Consider the following 13451-nt stretch of genomic DNA (forward strand, 5'->3'; position numbering starts at 1 on the left):
ATTTAAAAATGATTCCCCAAAAAAAAAACAATAAAAAAAAATTGAAGTTTCAATTCTCTAAAACCGAACAAAAGCCCAATACCATAAAAAAATTGGGAACATGAAGAATTTATCCCATTCTTTCTTCGTTCACATTCGTGTTGGGATGATGCAATCATTGAAATTGAAAAATTTTTGGCAATTTTTTCTGCAAATAAAATACTGATGGATATTTCCGTAACACAAAAATATAAACGAAAGAAAAGAAAGAAAAAAAGTGGGAAATGAGAAAAAAATGATTCGAAACCTATTGGATTCATTTTCTATTGATAATAATAATGATGATTATGGTGTAATGAGAAAAAAAGAAAACGACAACGACAAACGGGAACCTAGAAATAACCCGATGATGATGATGATGATGAAAAATAGAAAGAGACGATAATTTTATTATTAAGTCTTTTGTGTGAGTGTGTGTGTGTGTGTTTGAGAAATATATCCAACCTTAATTACGATGTTATAACCATATTTTGCTGAACAAACCAATAGAATCGAGAATTTAGGGATACATTTTAGGATTTCGACGTTCGAGGATATTACCGAAACAGCTTAGAATTTTTCGTTTGTTCGTATAAGATACATTAATACAATGATGATCCAATAGCTTTAGATTTTATGATCATTTTATTTTCGGATCAATTTCTAGTTATGTCTGAATTATTATTTAATGATCGAAAATTGACAATCACAGGTCTGACGAATAAGAAAAAATAAATTGAAATTGATGATCGATTTTCATCAAATTATTTGATAATTAATAGAGTTGTTAAATGGTTTTTGTTTTCTTGTTATGGCCACAATATGGAGGGATTTTCGGGTCAATAAACTTTGTGATTGTTTCGAAAAACTACAATAAAAATTAAATCAAACATAAAAGAATCCTGGAACCAAATTTCAAATGACATTATTTTTTCCACATATTTTTCTCCTAATCATTGATGTAAATTTGCATAAAATTATCTTAACAACAAAATCAAGAATAAAAAGACAAGAAAAACATCAAGGAATTAATTTTTTTGTTAAACTTTTTAAATGTAATGAAAGAAAACATTTTTATAAAAACAAAAACTATTCTTACGACTATAAATTTGAACAAAAGACTGAATTTTAATTCATATGAAAAGCCAAAAACAGTGGTAGGGTAATAATTGGCAATCTTTTCAGAAAAACAAAATGACATTTGCACATACAAATCTTCATTATCTGATTTTTTTTTTTTTGAAAACTTGATTGATGTGGTTAAAGAAAAAAAAATCTACCATTGTCATTGTCATTGACTTTGATTATTTACCATTCCCCATACACATAAGAAAAATTTAATTGTAAAAAGACAAAAAAAAATGAACGAATATGATGACTATAGAATTCATTTTTGGTATGAGAAATAAATTCCGCATCCTTATTATCATCATCAACATCTTTGGTCTCTTGTTGATGATAATAATTATCATTATTAAAATAATTTTTATTATTATTAGTGAGAGTTGTTGTTTGTACGTCGAATAACCCAAACATACAATAATTTTTTTCGCTTTTGATTGTCAAAATAATTGTTCCGTTTACTAATAATTATACACACCTGATGTACAAACAAAGCTCATTTCATGTCATCATTGTCATTGGCCATTTCATAAATATTATTTAACACCTTAATGTTTAAATTATCTTCTTCTTCTTTTTTTGCAGAATATACCCTTTCTTTTAAAAAAAATCCTTTAATTTTTTTTATCATGATAATAAAGATGTTCATATCATTTTCTTGAATATATTTTCGTCTTTTGTTTTTTTTATCTCTACATTTCATTAACATTAGTCAGATAATTAGTACTGATTTGATTGAACGAACATGGAATACCAAAAAAAATCATTAATGAAAATGATTTTTGTAAGTCTAAGTAATTATATTGAGTCTAGTCAAATTGAACGTTTAAATTGTTTTTATTCCTTATATGATTGCTGCTGCTGAATACCTTAATCACGATTTGATTATTACTTATTTTATGATTAGTATTCAGCACCCACCAATAGTCATTATCATCATCATCAGCAACAACAACAATTCCAAAAGATTGATCCATAAATCGATTTAATGTGATCGTATAGAAATGAATTTTTTTCTAATTTGAAAAGAAAAATTTGTTTTTTTTCACAATTCAATTCTCACATTTAGTAATGATGATGATAATAACAATAAAAAAAATTGGAAAAGTTTTTTTTTCCAATTTTTCAATGAAAAAATTGATATAATTTTCTTTCGATATTATGAGAAAAAAAAGATATAGAAACATTAAACCATCAATCAAAATGATGATAATAATGATCATCATCATCAAATAATAATGATAATCATAACAATAGAAGCAAAGAACACACGCACTTCAAAATAAATAAACCTAGAAGACCCGAATGATCCAGAAGAAATGAATGATTTTAATGGGGAACATCACACGTTGCTATTACAGTGTTTTTTTTATTATTGTTATTTGAAAGAAAAATAGAATCATCATCATTCTGTATAAAATTCTGAACAAAGAAATATAAAAAGTAAAAATTATATAAGAATAAAGAGACGACACACGATCTTTGATTATTTTGACTACTATGTTTTTTTACATCCGTATTTAAAAATCGTCATGCATCTTGCACACACACACCAACAACAAAAAACACGAACAGCAAAACATTCGGAAAATTGTCGAAATCGAAATCCAAAACATTCAAAAAAATAAAATATATCGACAGATACATCATCTAAGATTAGATTTGTTTTTTTTTGTTTTGTTTTTATCATTCCAATTCATGTTCGTGTGCGTCAAATAGAATATGAAAAATAAGAAAAAATTGAATAATTTTCTTTTCTTTTGCTTACCGGCTATGGTCAAAGGTCAAAAGCAATTTTTACCTAGTTTTATATTTCGGTTATTGTTGTTGTTGTTTCAATGTTTCGACCTTCAACAATGATAATAATAAAATTTCATCATTTTCGTTTCTTGAATCATTTTTTGTAATCATAAAACTTATAAATCGATAAAATCAATAAATCGACAACATGAATTGAATAATGATTAAACATTTTGATATGGAGAAAATATTAACATTATCATTATAATGTGAATGTTGAGTAATGTAGATAATGATGTTTTTTTTCTCTATTTTGGATAATTATCTAATGATTTGTCGATTCTTAAATATTGATCGATGTTTGTGAAAACATCAAAAAAAGAAATCCAATAGACAAACAATCGAAACATAAAATATCGATTCGATTTGGCTAAATATGATGATATTTTTCTGTTCAAAATGACTGGTGAATGTAATTATCATTCACAAAAAAAAAACGATAACGGACATGATTTTATTTTCAATCATAATTTTTCTATCTTAATCGTTGAAAAAAAAATAAAACATTGATTAGATCCAATTATCTTTTTTGCTTATCTTGTCATATTTTATTCATTTGCCCACACCGTTATTGAAATGAATTGACTATAGGCAATGTCTAGGACACAAAGATCATCATCATCATCATCAACATAATCATGTTTATGTTGACAAGCGAATCATGATTTTTGTTTTCCATAGACCTAGACAAATTTTCCATTATGTTTATAAACAAAAAATGAATATGAATGTTTCGATTTGAATGATAGATGAAATCATAGACGTGATAGGGAAAACAAAATATATACAAATGGTGAAATTGTGAATGTTTTTTTCCCATTTTACCATTCGTCTTCAAGCTCTAATTGATTGACCAATTGATTTTCTTTTTCGATCAGAGAAAACATTATTCATGCACAATGAATTGAAATGAACTTGAAATAATGACCAAAAAAAACTGTAACGTTTTATAAACGTTTTGTAAATTGATATTCGTATTGTTTATGGATCAAACTTCTAGGTCCCTTATAGACATTTGATCATTTTGGTTCAATGCTCTTACTTTCTCTCGCATAGACACTCGTAATGTCACATATTACCAGTGTCAAGGAAAAAAATCTTATTTTTTATTCTTTTTTTTTGTCTTAAATCCAACTTCAACGTTTTCAATACGTTATTCAATTTTGATTGAATTTTTCTTGTATACAACTAACACATTTGATAATGATTGATAATGCGATATAATAAACAAATGTCATGTCTCCTTTTTTTTCTTCTCTGACCCTCAACCATAAACATTTAAGAAATTCATGGCCATAGGATACAATAAACATAAAATTGATTGTAAACATTGGTGACAACTATACTCAATCTATATGATCATCATTATCATTATGAAACGAAATTCAATTTTTTTTTCTGCATGGTTGTTTGTTTGGTAGATTTACTCGTTGATCGTAATGTATACATGACAGCATGCAAAATAAAAAAAAATTTCGATTGTAAAGTGTTTGGGTGAAATGGAATTTTGTTGTGCTGTATGCTGTTGTTGTGTACAATAAAATACAATTTGAATATGATTATTGCATGAGAAGGTAAATATTTGTTGTGTGTAAAAAAAGGATTCATTTAGTGAGAATCATTTATTGAAGGTTGATAGGTAAAATAAATAACACACACACACATATTGAACAAACATTATCATCATCATATTTAATTGAAATGAAGAACAACAATACATTAATGCGAATGGATTATTGCAATAGATTCGAATAAATATTCTTGATTTGTTTATTGAACACACCTGGAAAATGAAAAAAAAATTCACCTGATTTTCATTTTCGGTTTGTTTGTTTGTTTGTTAATCTTCTTCGATATTCGATTGACCAAACATTTTAATATATTAAACACACACCAAATATCTTTGATAAGAATATTCTTTTTTGTCTTTATGCAAATATCTATTTTTATGGATTGTTCTGTAACATCTTTTTAAAAAATGTTTCTATTGTACGAAAAAAAGCAATCTATGTATTCTTGTTTTTTTTTCACATGAGTTCATGAAAAGCAAAAGTATCTTGTTGTAAATCTAAATATATTATTCATTCAAATATGTGAAAGTTCAAAGTTATTTTCTACATTTTAGATGATGTTGATGATGATCGGATCGGTTGGTTAGAATATTTCAATAACTATTTTTCTTTTCTTCTATAAATAGATTCAAGAAGCGACAATGAACTAATGACAACAACATGTTTTAGTCATTGATAAGGATGATGATGATGATGATGATAAGTGGCATTGATGTGACAATTTCAAATGTAGATTACATTTCATAAATTTTATTTCCCGTCCCCCTCTCTCGAAAAAAATAACCGACAATAAAATTTTCTCAAATTTAGATTGACAAAAATAATAAAATATCCCGATTCGAAAATTTTTCAGAATTTTTTTTTTTATATTTCGGACAACAGATAGACAATTAAATTATGAAAAGAATTTAGGTCAGGAAAAATAGATGGAAATGTTTTTCTTTTTCTTTTTCATTTTATCGTTTTATCAAACAAACAATCCGAGCATCAATTTTGAATGCAAGAAAAATATAAAATAATTTTGTTTAAAATAGAAAAATTAGTAATAGAATAAGTGTTGTTGTTGTTGACAATTGAAAATTGTATTCACAAACTGAAAAAAAGAGATGATATTTTTGTTGTTGTTGTTGTTGTTTAAAGGAAAAGAAAAATATGTCGATTATATTTCAAACATGAACACATAACGTAAACAATCAATGTATCCATAGAATGATAATAATGTGAATTTTTATGTGTGAACATTTTCGTGTATGTCCATTATCATCATCATTGTCGATGGTCATCATTTATCATCAACAACATTATTATTGTTGTTGTAAATTTACAACTAATGACGTTGATAGACAGTTATAATATGGAAAAAACAACAAAATCTGGTTGTACCAGAACCCATGTCCATATCTTGTTTGGTTCCAAAATGAATGTATTGAAATCATTATCATCATCATCAAAAGAACAACTTAATGATGATGATCATTAGCTCCATTTTTTTTTCTCTCCGTTGCATTACAGATCATCATCATCATCATGTTTGTTACTATTTTTATAAATACAAATCAAAAGTAATTTAACAACAACAAAAAAAATTTTCTGTGAAAAACAAAACAAAAACTAATTATGAATTATCAAAGATTCAGTTGTTGATGTTGATGATGATTCTAATATGTACGAACAAACCAAGAGTATTATTGAAAATTTCTATCAAAACAAAAAAACATGATCGTCGATAGATTGTAAACGTTGAATTCAATTGAATGATTTTTTTCCTGTTGTTTTGTTTGTGTGTTATTATTCATCAAAAGCATCATGATGATGATGATCATTCGATTTGGCCATGATAAATGAAAAAATTCAATGGAATAGATATAAATTGTGTGTGTGAAATTAATTGACATTAATAATAATAAAATGAGCAATAAATAAATCCACCCCAAAGATAAAAGGTCAAAAGATGGCCGAAGATAATAAATCGAATTTCTAATAATGATGATGATGATGATGATGAATAATTCGAATGAATTTTTAGAAGAAGAACAAGAAACCCGATTTATTTTGAAAGATTAAAAAAAACATTGTGGTCATTATTTTTCTTGGCAACAATGTTTTTATTTCTATTCACTTTCTCCTAATATTTAAACCAAAAAATGGAAAAAAAGAAAAGAAAAGTCGAGTGTCTTTCGCGTGTACATCATCATCATCATATGGATAGATCAAAGGTCATAGGCCATTTTTATGTTCGGTACGGTGAATTTCTGGGTTCTCTTTTTTTGGATCTCTTAAATGCAAAACAAAACAAAACAACAACAACAAATGTAGATCAACAACAATTGTTGAACAACACATCATTGAATTTGAAAGGACTTTCACCTCGAATAATACGAATAGAATATTGAATGAAATGATGGACATCATGTCATGATCATCATCTGCATCATTATGACATATGAATCTGTTTTTCGATTACAAAATGTTTACATGAAAATCGTTTAATTTTTTCTTCAAAAAAAAAAATCCAAATAATTTTGAAAAAACACAGATCATCATAATGATTTAATGATGAATAATTCTTTCTTCAATATCATCATGTGAAGAATCAATCATTTTTTTCCATGGACAAAAAATTTGTCAACAATGATTATATCTTCTTGCCTCTGTGTATCATCAATAATCATCATGATTTTCTTTATTATTATTATTCAATTTCTAAATCTAGATTCTAATGATAATGACATTCAATGATAATCAAATTTTGATTTCTATTTTTTTTTTTTTTTTAAAGGAAAGAAAATTATCCTTCATCGTTGATTATCATTAGAAATAATAATAAACGCCCAGTTATGATGATGATGATGATGATAAAAGTACAAACCCTACATTGAATCATGATTTGATGAAGAATCAAATCAAATACGAGAGTGAATGAAAGAAATCAAATCAACATCACATTTGAACAATCAATCTTGATGATAATAAATCTATACAAAAAACAGAAACAGAATAAATATCATCATAAAGTATAAATAAGGAAAATCCAGTCACACAAACACACACATAAGATCAGTGATTTTTTTGTGGATAATGTCAAAGGTCATCATCATTGATGATATATTTTTTTTTGCGTTGTGTATCATCATCATCATCAATGAACTTGGACAACTAATGTGAAAGAAGACAACATCTAACATATAGATATGGTTGTTGTTTATGATGATGATGATGATGAGTTTGTGGACAATGAATCATAGCCTCAAGCAATTGAAGAAGAAAAAACTTTTACCTGGATGCATTAATTTTTTTTGTTGAATTTTAAGTTAAAGATTTTATTCAAGTAACTCACTGTGTGTGTAAATGTGTAGATCGGGCCCATCATTCAGTGTGTGTGTGCAAGGCAAGACAGGTAGATTTTTTTTTGACCGAATAGATTGCCACCAAATATAATCATGATAAAGATGATGAAGGTAGGAAAAAAAGGTAAACCTGTACTTGCCCATAAACAACACACACCTGTAATTAGTGTGTGTATGTTAAGGAAGAAGTGAAAAAAAATTGAAAAAAAACGAAATTGTCATATACAATCATCAACCGAGAAAAAAAACAAGCTATATGGATATAAAAATGTATCGAATCATCATCAATTTGAAACTTGAATATATTTTTTTTTCTTCTTTTTCTTACACTGATCACGAATCGAATCACGAATAAATTTTGAAAGATTTGATTTGAGTTTTTTTTTAGTTATATTATCGCTGTTGATGGCTGATGCGAGAATTCAAAAAAAATGATATGACCCGTTCAATCACTATGACCTTAGTTTGGAATAAATATTGAATATCGAAAAAAAAAGATTAAACTTGTAAAATCAAATTAACGAATAACGAATTGTTCGGTTATATTATAATGTTCACTTTCTCTCACTTAAACACACATCATCATCATCATCACCACCATCATTATCATTATTATCGAGTGATCATCAGATAACAAGGATTTGGTATAAATAAATAACAGCAGCAGCATAAAAAACTGGTTTCAAATTAAGAAACTTGATTAAAATAAACAAAAACAACTTGTTGTTGTTGACCAAACACCTGTGTTTATCATTTTCATACAATAAATATATATCATGTCATCGATCAATCTTGAAATCAAACGGGAATTAGAAAAAAAACAAGGAAAAACTTTGATGGCTAAAATGCCTAAAATAAATTATTATCATCAACAATCGATCGATAATTGTGATTGATCGATAGATTTTGTTTGCACCATCACCGTAATCATTATTGAAATATTGATTTTTTTAAAAATCATTTTCATAACCCGATTCTCAATTCCGAATCGAGAATGTATTATGGGTTGGGAGATGATTTGTTTCGTTTTGTTTTATATTAATTATATGATTAATGAATTTAATGAATTAAAAATTATTTTTCAAGTTAAAATTCATTATCAAATGTGAATGTCTTGTTGTTGTTTATGTGAATCATCCATATATTTTTTTTGGTTTATACGCATCCGATTCAGCATCCATTTTAAATAATTTTTTTTCACTTTACCAAAATGTTCTCACACTTTTAACCAAATTTTAATTGCATAAATAGCATCCATAACTTTAAGTTGTATGTTTTTATGATAGAATTTTTTTTTATCTTCAATTCAACTCACTAGATCAATGATAATGATAATAGATAGGGTCGTTTCTTTTCGTTTATTTCGTCTTTCTGTCATGCGAACGAATCATAATTGTTTTATCAAAAAAAAACTACCTTTCCAGAGATTATTGTCAACCAGGTTCATAATAGAAAGACAATATTTTCATTCAATGTGAAAATGATATGGATAATGTTATAAAGCTCATAAGAAGTGAGAGTTCGAACAATGATGATAATAATAATACAAAGTCTATGTCGTCTGTCATAATTGTCTCAAGGTAAATGTGTTTGTGTCTGTCTGATTCTATATCCAAATAAGAATATAGTTTTCCTTTTCGAAAGAACCCGAATAATGATGATGAACAATGAAATGAAAAAAAAATTCTCACGGCTTATTCATTTTATTTTTGTCGTTGGTGTTGTTGTTTTTTTAACATTTGATTTAATGGTGAACGTAAAAAAAGAATAACATCTGTTTTATTGTGAAGAAATTGTGAATTGTGTAGTTAGATTTGTGATAGAATCACCTGTGTTTGTGTGTGTGTGTGTGCGTAATCTATGTATATGGGTATAGTTTCTTACCTGAATGATCATCATCCTGTTGTTGTTTGCTGTTAATCATCATTTAATTGTTATGATGTTTAGAAAAAAACAGGTAACTGTCAATGTTAAACTATTACTGATATTATCATCATTATGAAGTCAAATGATAATGATGATATCCAAGACGATTATGATAAACAATTTTTATTTTCCCAAATGATCCATTTGGTTTCATTCACAAAAAAAACCTGAAAACCTAGACCTTTGACCTTCCCAAGATTGTGAAACAACAACAATAACCAAAAAGAAAATGACAAAAAAAAACTTTAAAATGTGAGAAAAAATCCTCCTCATCATTATCATCATTATAAATGATTATAATGATAATGGCTGGTTCAAGTAATGATGATACTCAAATCAAACATCAGTATAGATTGATGGCCAACAAAATAATCATTGAATTTTTCTCTGTCATTCCGCCCACAATTTTCAAAAATCATTTGATCATAAACATCACCGAAGAAATAAAAAAATTCAGACAGAATCAATAAAAAAAATCCAAATCAAATTGAATATGTTCTCTCTGTTTTACCATACCAAAAAAAATGATTAAAATTTCCATTTGATATTAGTAATTGATATTATTATCAACATTAATAGTTTCCATAGAAGATATGAATTGGCAAATTTTAAAATTGAACAAAAAAAAATGATTATGATGAAGATGAATTATGGGTAATTGAACTTTTGTTTGTATTCGGGCGATATTATTAATGACAAGCAGAAAATGAAAAAAAAACAAATCTAAATTGATAATAAATTTTTTTCACTTCATCATTCGGGTTTGTTGGAATGATAAAAATTTTTACTGTTGTTGTTGTTGTTTTTGACAATAATCATTTGGTTGATCATCAACAAAACAAAACAAAAAAACAACAACAAAATCATTGACAATTTATGATGATTGTTGGTCCAATTTTACTGATAATATCGTTTCCCGTATATCTCTATACAGACGCCTACTTTAGATTTTTTTTGTTTTATATTTGAAAAAAGCAATTCAAATTTGGTCAAACGAGAAACAACAACAACAATAAAAATGATAGAATGAAAAAGATGATGATTTTTGGAAAAAAGAAATATTTTAGCATCCAGTAGGAGAAAAAAAAACAACAAATGGCCGACGATTCAAGTCACTTCTATGATAAATTATAATCTTTTTTTTTAAATTTTCAATTGATTAACGTTTATGATCCATGATGATATCAAACTTTTTTCCAGTCAAATTCACATTTTAAAAAGAAGATTAATTGGATAGATTAATTTAGAGATTTAATTGGCCTTAAAAAAGTATTAATCCTTGCAAACATAAAAATTCTTTGTTTGCATTGAGAAGATCATCATCATTCAAAAAAAAATTGTCAATGTTGGTATCCAATTTAATATTGGTTTGACATTCGATAGTTTGACATTGATTTTTCTTCGAAAAGTTTATTCGGATTCTTGTGAATTTAAAATGACAACAGCAAAAGAAAATTGAAATAAAAAACAAACATGAAACGATTATCTAACATCTGGCTGGCATAGTAATGAAATATGAAATCTTTGAAAAAGAAGGAAACCCGGTAGAATGAAGAAAAAATCAACTGAAACTGGATCAAGGAAATTGATTTCAAATGACAAACAAACAAACAAATGTGGAAGCAACAAAACAAAAAGGTGGAAAGAAATCAGTAGACCATATGAATCTGTTATATGTATTCGATCATCATATACAAAATAATCTTGATAATAATGATTATGATGATGGATGAAATATGCAAACTCTATTTGATGATGATCATTCGTAGATAATGTCAATTATATATGACATATATTTTGATTATGATGATGATTTTTTCCCTTTTGGTTGCCTATGTTTTCGACATATATTTCAATGTATTATTCAACCAGAAAGCAAAATGAATTTTTTTTTGAATTTTTAGATTCCAAACAACAAAAAAAATTTTCCCTTTCACTTTAAATGACTAGATAAAAAGATTGATTTGTTTGTTTGTTTGTTTGTTATGGTTGTCTGATATTTGTTGTTTGCCTTACAAATCATCGATCATTTCATAGATGATGTCTAAATATTATTGGATCGATCCATCCAAACATTTCGGATTCACGTAAATCGAAATGTTTTCACAAAGATTTTTCAAATTGGAAATGAAATTGATGATGATAGATTCATAAAATGGATGTATTTGTTTGTGAACGAAAAGAAATAATAATAAAAAAAACTAGCGCACGCAACAAGATAACAATTGAATGAAATTGGAAAAAAAATTTCACAGAAAATTGCGAAATACACACACAATTCATCAATTGGAAAAATAATATAAATATATCCATCTATCCATCCATCCATCTCCCACGTGTATTGTAAATTGAAATGAATCAATTGTAAATCGATGATTGCAAATGTGAAAAACAAACCGGTAGTTGTGTTTCCTATTTTCATTCTTAATGACATTTGATCGCTGTTTAATATTTTGGCCGGTCATATGATGATGAAAAATGTTTGAGAAAAAAAAATGAAATTTAAATTTTTTTTTGTATTGTAGTCGTCTATATAGTGACCACTGTGTTTGACAATAAAAAAACGATGTATGGATGTAATTGGATTTCATTTTTGTTGAATTAAAAACCAATTTCAACAAATTTTTTTTTCGAAAAAAATGGATGAGAAATTTCGTCGTTTTTCAACAATCGAAATTTTTTCTCCCAAATTGATCGATTGATTGTTGATTTATATAATAATACAATAATGATGATTGTCTCCGATTGGAAATAATTTAGAGTGAAAAAATATTTCGTTTTGGTAATTCTTTTCAATAAAATGATTTGAACAAAAAAAAAAATATTTAATTTTCAAATGGAAAAAGTTTAGCTGAACAAATTTTTTTTGAAATGGATATTATCAATTTATTCATTTGGAAATAAAGGAAATAAATGAAGAAGAAGAAACATAAAACAAGAAGAAAATTCATTTTTTCAATCATCAACATTTATTGATTTCAAAATGAGCATCATCATTTTTTATTAAACAACAACAACAAAACAGTAAAAATTCAAGACAATAAACAGTAAAAAGACAACAACAACAAAAGAAAATTATTAATCAAAATATGATGATGAAACAGAACAAAACAAAACAAAACGAAAAAATTAGAATTATATAAAGGTAAGGCACCTGGTTAGTGCAGAATTTTTTTAAAAAAATCTTGCATTCCGGAAGATCTATTTTGTTGATTATCATCATAAAATCATTCAACAATTGAAAACAATTGATAATCAAATCATTTTAGTTATGAAATCAACAAAAAAATAAAGATGTTATTAAAGAGATAATGTTTCTTTGTTGTTGTTGTTTTGAAATTATCATTTTAGACAACAAAAAAAACTTTTATGACAATTTTCAATCCAAATTCCTCTATATGGTTTTCCGTTTTTTGAAATCCATTACATGCGTAGTAATGGAAAATTTCAAAACAAAGCGAGAAAAAAAAACAGAGAAAAAGCCCGCGAATTTTTGTTTTCCTCATCATATAGAATCCATTATAATCGTTAAGGATATTAAAAAAAATAAACTAGTAGCAGTGGTAGTAGCATGTGTGTGTGTGTGTTGCTATTTGAAGAAGCAAACCAAATCGGAAAAAGAGTGTGGAAAAAAAACCAAAGCAAGAGAGAAAGTATAGACAAAAAA

This window comes from Dermatophagoides pteronyssinus, unplaced genomic scaffold (assembly GCF_027571235.1).
Source record: "Dermatophagoides pteronyssinus isolate colony J.1.1.1.1 unplaced genomic scaffold, Derpt_VIB-CSIC_2022.12 sq0003, whole genome shotgun sequence".
NCBI classification, from domain to species: domain Eukaryota; kingdom Metazoa; phylum Arthropoda; class Arachnida; order Sarcoptiformes; family Pyroglyphidae; genus Dermatophagoides; species Dermatophagoides pteronyssinus.